The sequence below is a fragment of the Erinaceus europaeus genome, chromosome 8 (genome assembly GCF_950295315.1).
Source record: "Erinaceus europaeus chromosome 8, mEriEur2.1, whole genome shotgun sequence".
NCBI lineage: Eukaryota > Metazoa > Chordata > Mammalia > Eulipotyphla > Erinaceidae > Erinaceus > Erinaceus europaeus.
The window spans coordinates 29796630-29809938 of record NC_080169.1 but is presented as its reverse complement, the minus strand read 5'-3'; the positions used below and the strand labels follow the sequence as shown (position 1 = coordinate 29809938).

Below are 13309 nucleotides of genomic sequence, written 5' to 3'. Positions count from 1 at the left end.
GGGAAAAGCATGCCACTTCTTCCCTCTTCTTTGACAAATACTTAACAACATATTCAGTGGGATTACAGAATGCACAGTCAGTGCAGATCTATGCTGATCACAAAATACAACTAGCCAGCTAGGAAAGTATCTAGTGGGTGACCAAGGAGAATAAAGAGAGAAAAAAGAAAAAAACCAAAAAACCATGAATCACATGGAAATATTAGTTCTGACAGTGAAAAACTCGGGAAAAGTTAAGTGACTGAAAAATATCCTTAAAAGTAAGCACTATGTCTTTTTTTTATACTTAAAAAAAAAAAATTACTACCTTTATTTATTGGATAGAGACACTCAGAAATCTGAAATCGAGAGGGAAGGTGACAGAGAGAGAGAGAGAGACAGAGAGACACCTGCAGCCCTGCTTCACCACTCTCAAAGCTTTCCCCCTGCAGGTGGGGACTGGGGGCTTGAACCTGGGTCTTTGCACATTCTAACATGTGCACTCAACCAGGTGCGCCACCTTTTGGCCCCTGCACTATATGGTGATTACTTAAAATGTAGTCAGTAGATTTCTACAATTAAAAATAGTATTTCTTACTTTGTATATTCATTATTAGGACACTTAGAGTTGGGTTTTTTTTGTTTTATTTTATTTATTTATTTACTTGTTTGTTTGTTTGTTTTTGTCTTCAGGGTTATCACTGGGGCTGGGTGCTGTCACTATGAATCCACTGCTCCTGGCCACCATTTTTTCCATTTTATTGAACAGTTTCAGAGAGAAACTGGGAGGGGAGGGGATGATAGAGAGGAAGAAAGAAAGACTCCTGCAAACCTGCTTCACTGCTTGTGAAGCATCCCCTCTTGCAGATGGGGGGTCAGGGAACCCAGATCCTTGCTCAGGTCCTTGCACTCAGTACTATGTGCGCTTAACTGAGTAAGCCACTTCCCAGTCCCCAGAAGAAAAATAATGAAAAGATCATGGTAGCTTCTAGTTCTAAGAGAATAATTTTTTTCAATAAAAATTGTTACTATTTATGAGAAATGTATTTACAAAAAAGATAGAGATAAAGCCAAACATAACAAAACTACATAAAAAGAGTAATCTATGAACTAAAAGTAGAAGTGAAAATTCAGAGAACCATGTAAATCAAAGCAATTCTTAAGTTTGATCATTATTTTATCTTCTAAATGTGTAAGATGAGAATCCTTAATCTCTGCTGTTAAAAGATTCCACTTAAAAAAAAAGCAACATAACTATCTTTGAAATACTTATATTTTTCTTCTTTTGCCTTCAGGGTTATCGCTGGAGCTAGGTGAATCCACTGTTCGTGATGGCCATTTTTTTATTGTTATTATTATTGTTCTATTTTATTAAATAAGACAGAGAGAAATTAAGAGTGGGGTAGATAGAGAAGGAGAGAAAAATAGATACCTGCAGACTAGCTAAGACTAGGAGAGACGATTTAACTGCAATTTGAAACATTCATTTCCCTTTCACTTTTTCTAGTATTAAAATAATTATTATAAAAAGCTAAAATAAACACAAAAGGCTAGGAGTCAGAGATAGCTCAGTAGGTAGAGCACAGGTTTACTATACGTTGGGACCCTGGCACAACATGTGAATCCCACAGACAGGGACAAAAGAATTTCATGGATGTTGAACCTGTGCACTGGTATCTCTCCCCTTCTCTGCCTCTTGTTCCTCTCTTTCACTCTCTAAGGATACAAAACTTTTAAAAAGTTGAGTGGGGGGGAGTCGGGCGGTAATGCAGCGAGTTGAGCGCACATGGTGCAAAGAGCAAGGACCAGCGTAAGGATCCCGGTTCGAGCCCCCAGCTCCCCACCTGCAGGGGAGTTGCTTCACAGGCAGTGAAGCAGGTCTGCAGGTGTCTGTCTTTCTCTCCCCCTCTCTATCTTCCCCTCCTCTCTCCATTTCTCTCTGTCCTATCTAACAATGACGACATCAATAACAACAATAATAACTACAGCAACAATAAAAAACAAGGGCAACAAAAGGGAAAATAAATAAATATGAAAAATTAAAAAAACTTGAGTGGGGAAAGTGACTCAGATAATATAGCCCTTGGTTTATTCTCTGGTGCCACATACAACACATGCATATCTTGGTAAACCATTTCATACTATTTTATGTTATACAAATAGATGACAGTAAATGTGTGTGTGTGTGTGTGTGTGTGTGTGTGTGTGTGTGTGTGGTGTATATATTTCAGCTAGTTTATTTTAAAAAGAGAGGGAAATTCTGCTACCTACTACAGATCTCCCTGGACTTATGATGGGGTTACATCCTGATAAATTTATCCTGAGTTATTTTATATATTATATATTAACTGGGGTGGTCCAGGAGATAGTGCTATAAAATGTGGGCCTCTCAAGCATTAAGTCTCAAGTTTGATCCTCAGCAATGCATATGTCAGAGTTATGGTTCTCTCTTCCTCCTTCTTTCATTAATAAATAACTTTAAAATATAACTAAATTGTTTAAAGAGAAAAGAAAATACTAATTGGGAGCTACTACTCCTTGCATCTGCCCAGCAGCAAGAAAGAGTACAGTTTCTACCCGACTTATTTATGAGTTACTATTACAGTGTCACAAAGGGAAGAGTTGTAAGTTAACCATCTTAAGTGGGTGACAGTACTTGAGTAGTTTACATGTTTTCACTCTACTCTTTTCCAATTCCAGGAATACAAGTGGAAGATGCCTTTTTATAAATGACATCCTCACGCATGTAATCCAGAAATTACTAACAAGTGGGGGGGTCTAGTGTAATTAGAAAAGCCAGAGACTGAGTTCTTAGAAATCCTGGCACTGACTTCATTAAGGCTGCAGACTTTCTAGCCTCAGGCACATACTTCCTCTCTAAATCTTGAGATTAAGACAATACAAAATATTCCTCCTGTGGTGAACACATGGTACTTTTGCACACCCAGCAGCCATCCCCTTCTGTTGGTTTTCTTTGAGAAGAGAGCCTGTCCTAGTCCCAGTCCATGTGTTATGTGGGTTTGCCTTGACCCTGTCCTTTACCAGCCATGCTTCAGGGATGGGCATGTCATTCACTGAGGTCCCTACCAAGACTTATAGTGGGCTTTCCAACAAAGAGGGCCTCTCTTTCTGCCCAGATTGTTTAACTTTAAAAAGTATCTGGGTCACTGCATTCTCCTTCTGGACTTCCCTTTGTTTTGCTATACTTATACCTACAACATCCAGAAGAAAAAAAATACTTCCAAGGTTGTGATTGCATTAAGAACAATGAAGGTAATTAATAAAAAATATTCATTACTATAAATAGGTTAACCATAATGCTAACCAATTCTTTTTATTCATTTATTAATTGGATAAATAAAGAGATTGATAAGGGAAAGGGGGAGGAGAAGGAGAGAGAAAGAGAGAGAGAGACCTACCATATTGCTTTGCCACTTTTGACGCTTTCCCCTTGCAGGTGGGGACCAGGGACTTGAACCCAGATCCTTGCACATTATAATATGTACATTCTACCAAGTGTGCCATCATTTCTCCCCAATGCTAATCATTTTTAAGGTTAACAGATTCTACACCAACCCCTGCTGATACAAACTAGAATCACTTTGCTAAAGTCACAAAGATATTTATTTACTGGCATACACAGAGCCTTGAATCCCTTGCTTTCACTCCCGCCCCCCCCCCGATTTTTATTTACTTATTAATGAGAAAGAGATAGAAGGAGATAGATATAGAGACAGAATTATATAGAGAGACAGAGAGCATTATTCTGGCACATACAATACAAGGGATGTGAACTTAGAACCTCATAAGAGTACAATGTTGTTGCCACGGTTTCATTTCCTGGCTTCCTTTCTTCATTTCTAAAAGTTAATATCCTAGATATTTAGGTGATTTTCTTTTGCCTGCTTATTTGCCACCAGGGTTATTGCTGGGGCTCAGTTGCCTGCACAACTGTACCATTTCCAGTAGCCATATTTTTCCCTTCTCATTTCGGATAGAGACAGAAATAGGATAGGTAGGTAGTAGGTATGCAGATAGACAGACAGACAGCAGTACTGCTCCACTATTCCTGAAGCTTCTCCCCTGCTGGGAACCCAGGGCTCAAATTAGGCCCATACACATGGAAATGTATGTGCCCTCCTGGTGTATAACCACCAGACCCAATGTTTAGTTTCAAAACACTTAACTAGATTGAGCTTATGACACCAAAATGTAAAAAATGCCAAGGAGGTTTAGCAACATGAGATTTCTGTCTTCCCAGAAACAGAAGCTTATTATAGCACATATTTCATATGATCTGAAAATAATGAGCACTCAAAGTACCTCAGCTGTGGATTCCCTGAAAAAGGAAGGAAACATCTCTCCCAAGCCTCTAGTTAGTTAACACTGACTGTATAATAAGCAACCCAACAAAAAGAAGGAAGTATAAGGATATCTGTGCTAATTTTTGTAAATCTTGTGAAGCTTTAATGTGCTGTTCCTTTTCACAAAGGTTAGCATTGAGAAAACTGTTTAAAGCTATATTATAATAACCTCTTAGAAGATTACAACATAATGGATTTTTTATGAAACTGTAGTATTGAATTGTTTATATGACCTACTTATTGGCAGTAATTTTTATTTCTGGTTGTATAGTGAGCTGAAGCACAAAAAAACACTTTTCCTTTATACTAATTTTTGTTTTAGTAACCATTTGTAGTTAGATATAAATCTGGCATGCCCATCTGAGCCCTAATTAACAGGTTGACAGCAAGACATAAGATAGTAGGTAATTACTTCTGCCTGTCAAGCCCAGATGTGCCAAGTATCGTATTCATACTTTTTTAAAGATATATATCAGCTTTAAAAAAATAACTCAATGGGAGTAGGGTGGCAGTGCAGCGGGTTAAGCGCATGTGGCGCAAAGCGCAAGGACCCGCCTAAGGATCCCGGTTCCAGCCCCTGGCTTCCCACCTGCAGGGGGGTCACTTCACAGGTGGTGAAGCAGGTCTGCAGGTGTCTATCTTTCTCTCCCCCTCTCTGTCTTCTCCTCCTCTCTCCATTTCTCTCTGTCCTATCCAACAATGACAACAACAACAACTACAACAACAATAAAAAACAAGGGCAACAAAGGGGAAAGTAAATAAATAAATATATAAAAAATAACTCAAAATTGCTTTTGAAAAATAGCAAGCATGCACAGAAAGTATCATTCTGCAATGGAACTCTATTTAATTAAAACTCTGGGGGACTAAGCAGTGATACACCCATTTAAGCTCACATAGTATTACACAGGAACCATGTTCAAGCCCCTCCTCTCCACCTTCAAGAGTAGTAAAGCAGGTCTGCAAGTGTCTGTCTTTCTTTCTTTCTCCCTACCTACCTCTTCCTCTTAATTTGTCTCTGCCCTATCGAATAAAAATAGAAAGGAAAAAAAATGCCATTGGGATCAGTGGATTTGTAATGCAGACACCAAGCCCCAGCAATAACCTTGGAGGAAAAAAAGCAGAAGGGGGAGGGGAGGGGGAAAGGGAGGAGACTAAAATGGTTTTGCATTTAACACCAATTAGCTACACAGTATCAGAGAATCATCAATTCATCAATGTTCTAAATTTGTAAATCATAGGTTATCATTTAAAAACAGCAGGGCTCATAATGTTTCCTTGCTCACTATTGTATTTCATACTTTACACTCTACTTGCATATAGTAGGCAATCAATTAGAATTTGACAAAGGTATGAAATGAATACAAAGAAACCTATGGAGCCTGTGAGCTGGTCTTGTTTGTACCATGCCATTGTTAATTTTTCACCCAACTCTCAATGCCAACACAAGTGGTGAATGTTATTAGGGAAACTGGCTTAATATAAAAAAAGTAAGACAAAAATCACTTCTAAATGACTTAACTTCCTAAATGTGAAAACACAAAATGTCAACACTCTCTACACCTGCCTGCCCCATTTCTAGTGATTTATTATGAAAACAATAAATTGAATAGATACATGCATAAATGTGTAAGATTATAGCAGGCCCCTCCATTAAAATTTATAGTGGGAAAAACTAAAACTTAAGTGAACAGCCAAGAATTTGTAAAATAAATTATGCAGTATGCAGTTAGTAAAATTGATGATTCATGCATTTATTATGAAAATGAAGACTATAAAAATGGATTATAGCAGAGGGGGTAGCTTCACAAGCAGTGAAGCAGTGCTGCAGGTGTCTCTCTGTCTCTCCCTCTCTATCTCCCCTTCCTCTCTCAATTCCTCTCTGTCCTGTCCAATAAAATGGGGGAAAAAAAAAGCAAAAAAAAAAGTGGATTACATACTAACTACAGTACTGGTGAAATCAACAGAATCTGTGCAATGGAAAATAATGCAAAAAATACATCCACATGGGTACATGCAACGTATTTTTGACAAAGGTGTAAAGGCAACTCAATGGATGGCACATGGTCTTTTCAACTAAAGGTGCTAGAGCAACTAAATATTCATCAGCATCCCATCCCCCCAAAAAACATAAACAAAAGGTATTTGTCCTTTTGTTTTTGACTGCCTCATACCTTATATGAAAACTAAATTAAAATAGACCATAGAACTGATTGTGAAGCATAAAGCTATAAAGCCTTTAAAGAAAAGCAAGACATGGCTAAATAGATTCAGCACTAGGCAGACAATTCTTAGATAACCCAATGACTGATCCATAAAAAATTAACAAAGTATATCTAACCGAGACTAAGACTGATTTCATGAAGAGATTTGGTAAGGAGATGAAAAGAAAAGTTGTATACCAGGAGAAAATATTTGCTGACCACATACTCAGTGATGGACTGGTATCTATAAAGAGCTATCAACACTCAACAATAAACAAATAACCCAAATGGTCAAAAGATATTAGCAGCCCTTTCACCAAAGACAACATGCAGATGGCAAAGAAAACATGGAAAGATATTCATTGTTATTGGCTGTTTGGGAAATGAAATTTTAAGCAGTGAAAAATTACTACATATCCATTAGAATGACTAAAATAAAAACTAGTGACAATGCCCAATGTGAACAGGGATGCAGAGGACATGAGTCACATATACAGTCATATGCTGCTTAACAGCATTTCAGTCTGCAGAAGCCATATAAACAACAGTGGTCCCACGAAGATCTTATAGCCAAGATAGAAAGTAATTGTCCAGTTGCACATTTCTCAGAACAAATCACAGTCATATACATTTCTAGTGATAATGTAAATTATTCTGGGGGAAAAATAGCTTGGCAGGTTTTTGGGTTTTTTTTGTTTGTTTGTTTGTTTGTTTTTACTGCACTGCTCAGCTCTTGTTTATGGAGGTACAGGGGACTGAACCTGGGATTTTGGAGCCTCAGGCATGAGACTCTCTTTACATAACTTTTATGCTATCTACTCCCACCAGTTTGATAATTTTATAAAAAGCCCAATATGTAATTACCAAAACAACTTAGAAAATGTTCTTTAGCTTGATAAAGCCTTACCCAAGGAGGCAAGAAACGCCCCCCTCAGGCCTTCCCTTGGCACCACACTGGTTCTTGTTGCTCACTTACTTGTTTCTCCGTGTTTGTGCCAGTTTCTTTTTTGAAAATGCCTGTACAATATAGGTTTCTGTTCACCCCATACTCCTGATACTATGGTCAATTAGTTAAAAAGAAAAGGGGGAATTGTTGGTATGCTTCTAGTTCTGCTTCTGGGATCCCTTCTGTTACATTGCTTGACGTTGTGGTCTATTTACATGGTTATTCCGTTACATTGGTTTGGTCTCGCTCCCCCTGCCTCCGGGAGATTTTAGTTTAGTCCTTGCTAGTTGGCGCTCTTTCCTTCTCCCCGCCCCCTATGCTACGTACTTCCTGGGTTCCTGACGCTGCAGCCGGAGGAGAGAGATGGAGGAGCACACTGTGTGGTGATTAAGTTGTTGGACTGCTTGCCCGCTTGTAAATAAAGATTAAAATCCGTTCTCAGCTCAGCCATGAGTTTCTGGTCATCTATGTCCCCCGCCCATGAAGCCAGCCCAGCAAAAATGACATAATGGCACCCTGAACAGGGACAAGAATCTCAGCTCCACACACATGCACCAGACCAAAGAAGATCAGATAAGTAAAGCCACAATGGCTTCCCTTTACGCTGCTGGATTTCTCATGCTAGGTAATAGCCACAGAGGCAGGAAACGCCCGTCGAGGCAAGAGAAGCCCACAGAGGTGAGACGTGTCCTTTAGCTTGATAAGAGAAGCCCACAGAGGCAAGAAACGCCCCCCTCAGCCCTTCCCTTGGCATCACACTGGTTCTTATTGCTCACTTACTTGTTCCTCCATGTTTGTGCCAGTTGGTTTTTTTGTTTGTTTGTTTGTTGTTTGTTTTTTTGAGCGGAGAAGCTGTATTTCTTTATTCACGAGCCAATGATTTAAAAAACTAATCTAATCTAATCACCACACAATTTTGTCCTGCATCTTTCTCCTCCGGCGGCAGCATCAGGAACCCAGGAAGTACATAGGATAGGGGGCGGGGAGAAAGGAGAAGCGTGAAAAGGCAAAGACTAAACCACAATCTCCTGGAGGCGGGGGGAGCGAGACCAAACCAATGTAACAGAATAACCATGTAAATAGACCACAACGTCAAGCAATGTAACAGAAGGGATCCCAGAAGCAGAACTAGAAGCATACCAACAGTATTCCTTGGGCATTTATTTCAAACTTAAGTTTTTACAAATCCTTCTGTTTAAATGTTTGTACATCTAGCTTTAGTCAAAAAAAAACAAACTAAAAACTAAAAATAACCCAGTTTCCCTTCAATGAATAAATGCTAAAATGCACTGTCATACTTTCATATAATGGAATACTATAATGGCAATAAAAGCAAAAGGAATCACTACAACAAGTACCATCTCAGCATGCTTCACCTAAGACTGTGTACAGAGACATTAGGCATGGATTGCCAAACCTTCACCCTCATCACTCGTGTGAGACCTTTCCTTTCTTGGTAGTTTCTAATTCCATTTCAGGAGGTTCACTTCCTAACAAAGTCCCAAAATCTAGATATAGGTCAGGTCCCATAAGATAGAGCCTACATTCTCATGTATCTATAAATTAGGGCAAAATATATACCTGAAAGCAAAAATACACAATAGTCTTTAGTGAGTCAGTATCAACTCCATAATGAAATAGTGTCCACTTAAGACTTAGATACCCTCCTCACCTACTTCCTATTACAGTTCACTCACTCACTCCAAAGCTAACCTTAGCAAAGCAAGAGACTGGCATACTTTAACGATGACTCTTTAGTCACTATCAGGCAATTCCACCAGCTGGGGCCCTAATTGGGAAGTCCTAAGTCTCCCAAACAGACTTGATGGGCCTAGACCTCAAATAAATCCCTCTCTCCATCGTTTCTGGTCATCTCTATCAGGAACAACAAAATAGACCCCTTTGTGGGCCCACATAGGACCTTGCCTTCAACCTGGATCAACAACAGTAGAGAACGTTCCATCCTCCAAAGGGGGGATGGACAACATACTCTATGATACACCTGAGGAAGATGGGTCAATACTGGGGCAGCATGGAATGTTTCTACTCATGATCACAGAATGTGAGCTAAGATCAAGAGAGATGCAGAGGTCACATAGGCTCCTAAGCTAATTATGGGCCCCAGATCACAACAAATTGATGAGGTTTACAGTAATATTTATACCCTTTCCCCATATTAGGGAGCTACTCTTTTCCCTGATCCAGCTTTCTGGTCCTTTTCCTAGCCATGACATCATCTCCCCAGACAATAATTAGGATTCACCTGCATATCAGATTTCAGGCTCAGGCAAAAACAAAAAACAAAACAAAAACAAAATAAACAAACAAAAAACCCACTAGTACAGCTACAGCCCCTTTGAAATATAACTAAAGTATATCTACTAGCTATCTACAAAATGGAGGACCCCCCAATGCTTCACCTGCACTATTCCAGCCTTTAGGTCCATAACTGTCCAACAGTTTCTTTGGCTTTGTATATTAACTCTCTTTTCAGCCACCAGGTTCCAAATGTTAACAGGATGTGATCAGACTTCCCTGGACAGACAACCCCACCAATGTGCCTTGGAGCTCCGCTTCCCCAGAGCCCTTCCCCAATAGGGAAAGAGAGAGACAGGCTGGGAGTATGGATCAACCTGTCAATGCCCATGTTCAGTGGGGAAGCAAATACAGAAGCCAGACCTTCCACCTTCTGCATCCCACAATGATCTTGGGTCCATACTCCCAGAGGGTTAAAGAGTAGGAAAGCTATCAGGGGTGGGATTGGTATACGGAGGTCTGGTGGTGGGAATTGTGTAGAGTTGTACCCCTCTTATCCTATGGTTTTGTCAATGTTTCCTTTTTATAAATAAAAAAATTTAAAAAAAAAGCAAAAGGAGTATTGATGTACATAACAACCTGGATGACTCTCCACGGAATTCTAGCAAGCAAGAAGAGTTCATTTCATAAGGCTACAGACTATACCATTCCTTTTAACAATATATTTGAAAAGATCAAATTATGAAATAGAGATCAGACTAGCTATTGCTGGGTGGAGGGTAGATAGCATAATAGTTATGCAAACAGACTCTGCCTGAGGCTACAAGGTCCCAGGTTCAATCCCCTACACCACCATAAACTAGAGCTGAGCAGTGCTCTGGTAAAAAACAAAACAAACAAAAAAGCTAGTTATTGCCAGATGTTAAAGAGGGGAAAAGGAATAGCAAGAAGGGCAATCATAAAAGAACAGCAACATTCGGGAGCCGTAGCGCAGCAGGTTAAGTGCACATGGCACAAAGTGCAAGGAACGGCCTAAGAATCCTGGTTCGAACCCCAGGCTCCCTACCTGCAGGGGAGTCGCTTCACAGGTGGTGAAGCAGGTCTACAGGTGTCTATCTTTCTCTCCCCCTCTGTCTTTCCCTCCTCTCTCCATTTCTCTCTGTCCTATAACAACGACAACAACAATAATAACTACAACAATAAAACAAGGGCAACAGAAGGGAAAATAAATAAGGGAGTCGGGCTGTAGCACAGCGGGTTAAGCGCAGGTGGCACAAAGCACAAGGACCGGAGTAAGGATCCTCGTTCAAGACCCCGGCTCCCCACCTGCAGGGGAATCGCTTCACAGGTGGTGAAGCAGGTCTGCAGGTGTCTATCTTTCTCTCCCCCTCTGTCTTTCCCTCCTCTCTCCATTTCTCTCTGTCCTATCCAACAACAAGGACAACAATAATAGCTACAACAATAAAACAGCAAGGGCAACAAAAGGAAGTAAATAAATAAATATTTAAAATAAATAAATGAATCAAACTACCCCCTTTGTTAAAATTTTTTTAAAAAAATAAATATTTAAAAAATAAAGAACAGCAACATGAAGCATCTTTGTGATGAAAATGTTCTGCATCAATGTCAATAACTAGATGATGACACTGTACTATAGTTTTGCAGGTTTTTATCACTGGTGGAAGATGGGTAAAGGGAATGTGAGAGCACTGTATTATTTTTTATTATAGCAAGTAAATATATAACTATCTCAAACAAAAGGAGCACAAAAAAAGGTAATTCCACATTAGTAAAATCTGCCTAACATATAATATCCAATATCAAGTAAAAGAATGCATATTGTATGGGTTAATAGATAAATGTCTAGAAAAAATATGAGAAAAATATTGGTTTCATCTGTTGATGAGATTAATAGACGATTTTTAAATTTCTTCTTCATACATTTGCATATGCCAGTTTTTCTAATGAGCATGTATATATTTCCCAATGAGCATGTATATACTATTGCAGTACAGCATTATGAAAAGGGAAATTAATACATGCTTACTGCATATGTATATTCTGTTGAACATTTTACTGTACTCTCCATGATATAATTTAAAAAGCTATTTAACAGTATAATATATTGAATTATCAATCTTAACATTTGTCTACTGTAGAGACTTGAAGATTGTTTCTAACTTCTTAAGTTTTATTAGGGAAACAATGATTTATAAGACACTATTGTTACATGGGTACAATTTGTCATTCATCCAGGATAGGTGTCTGCACACGATCTACACTACCTAGAGTCTCCTCCACCAATGGGTTGCCACTGAATCCTTTTTCATGGTAAATTAGCACCCCCCTTTTTCTAGCCCCCCTATATGTATTTACTTGCTCTTTTATCCACACAGTATGATACATACTAAATTGATCATTTCCTCCCAATTTCAAAAATTAAAAAAAAAACCTTCTACTAAGGCTCTGATATCCACCTTGTATACTATAAGTCTTGCCTCCTTAAAAATGATGAAAACAAACCAAGATCACCTGTAGAATGATTTATCTCTAATAACTTCCTCTCATAACCTTTACAATGATGTCCTTTCTCTATCTTGGTCTTCACCTACACAAATATCTATAATGTAATATTGTTCACTGAAGAGACCTTTTTGTTCAATACTCTATGGGCTACAATCTGTTTTTATCCCCTTTTAACTACTTTATACATATCCAGTCCTTTCTGTCTTCTTTATTAGTCAAATCAAAGTAGCATAAGAATAATGAATTAATTCATACTAGGGTGTCTTTAATTCAAAAAGTAAGAGAAAAGTAAATTCTTAGATTCTGTTTCTTGTAGTATTTTGAGAGATGTAAAATGTATGGCTTTTGTCAAGGCATTTCCATTCCATTTGTCTTCCCTATGTTGACAATTGTGATTCTGTCACAATGTCTTCACCTAAAAACTCCTTATCTCGTTAAATATTATCTAAGAAGCATTTCTCTTCTGATTGTCATTGCACTCAGCACAGACCTCCTCCCACTGAACCACAAAAGATGCTTCCTTCTAACACTCCTCCTCTTCAAGAAAGTGTTTTTCCACTTCAGTGAGTCTCCATTTCATATTGAATTTCAACAGACTATGACTTTTTTTCCCCTTCAGAATGTATATGAGAGCTAGCCTTTGTTTTCCACATATCACTTCCATAGATTGCCTCATACATATTGGAAATCAGATCTATGAAATCAGTCCTCTGAAAAATGGTTGCTTTCAAATGTCAATGCACAATTAAATTATTTTAGAAAAAATACTGAGATTTTTCAAAGTTTATTCTTAAAAGCAAAAGGCTCTGTATTATTTTCTTGTCATCATGATATATAAGATGGCATGCTTTGTTTTCTTTTGTTCACTTAGACCAATTCCATGGTTTCAGTGGTCAATGAACATTCAAAATGCCTTTTTTCCCCCCAAGCATTAAAAAACAGGGAAATTAGTTACATATAACATTCTATACTATTTCAATGGTAGAACAAATGATTTTTTAAAAAGTGATTGGTACTCCCTGCATTCTATTCCA

At 38.5% G+C, this 13309-nt stretch overlaps 1 protein-coding gene across 1 annotated transcript in view; it reads right to left on the bottom strand.

Annotated features, from left to right (window-relative positions):
* The window catches only part of RAPGEF5 (Rap guanine nucleotide exchange factor 5), a 308676-nt gene that overhangs the window by 176577 nt on the left and 118790 nt on the right, over positions 1-13309 (bottom strand). The window lies entirely within an intron of this gene.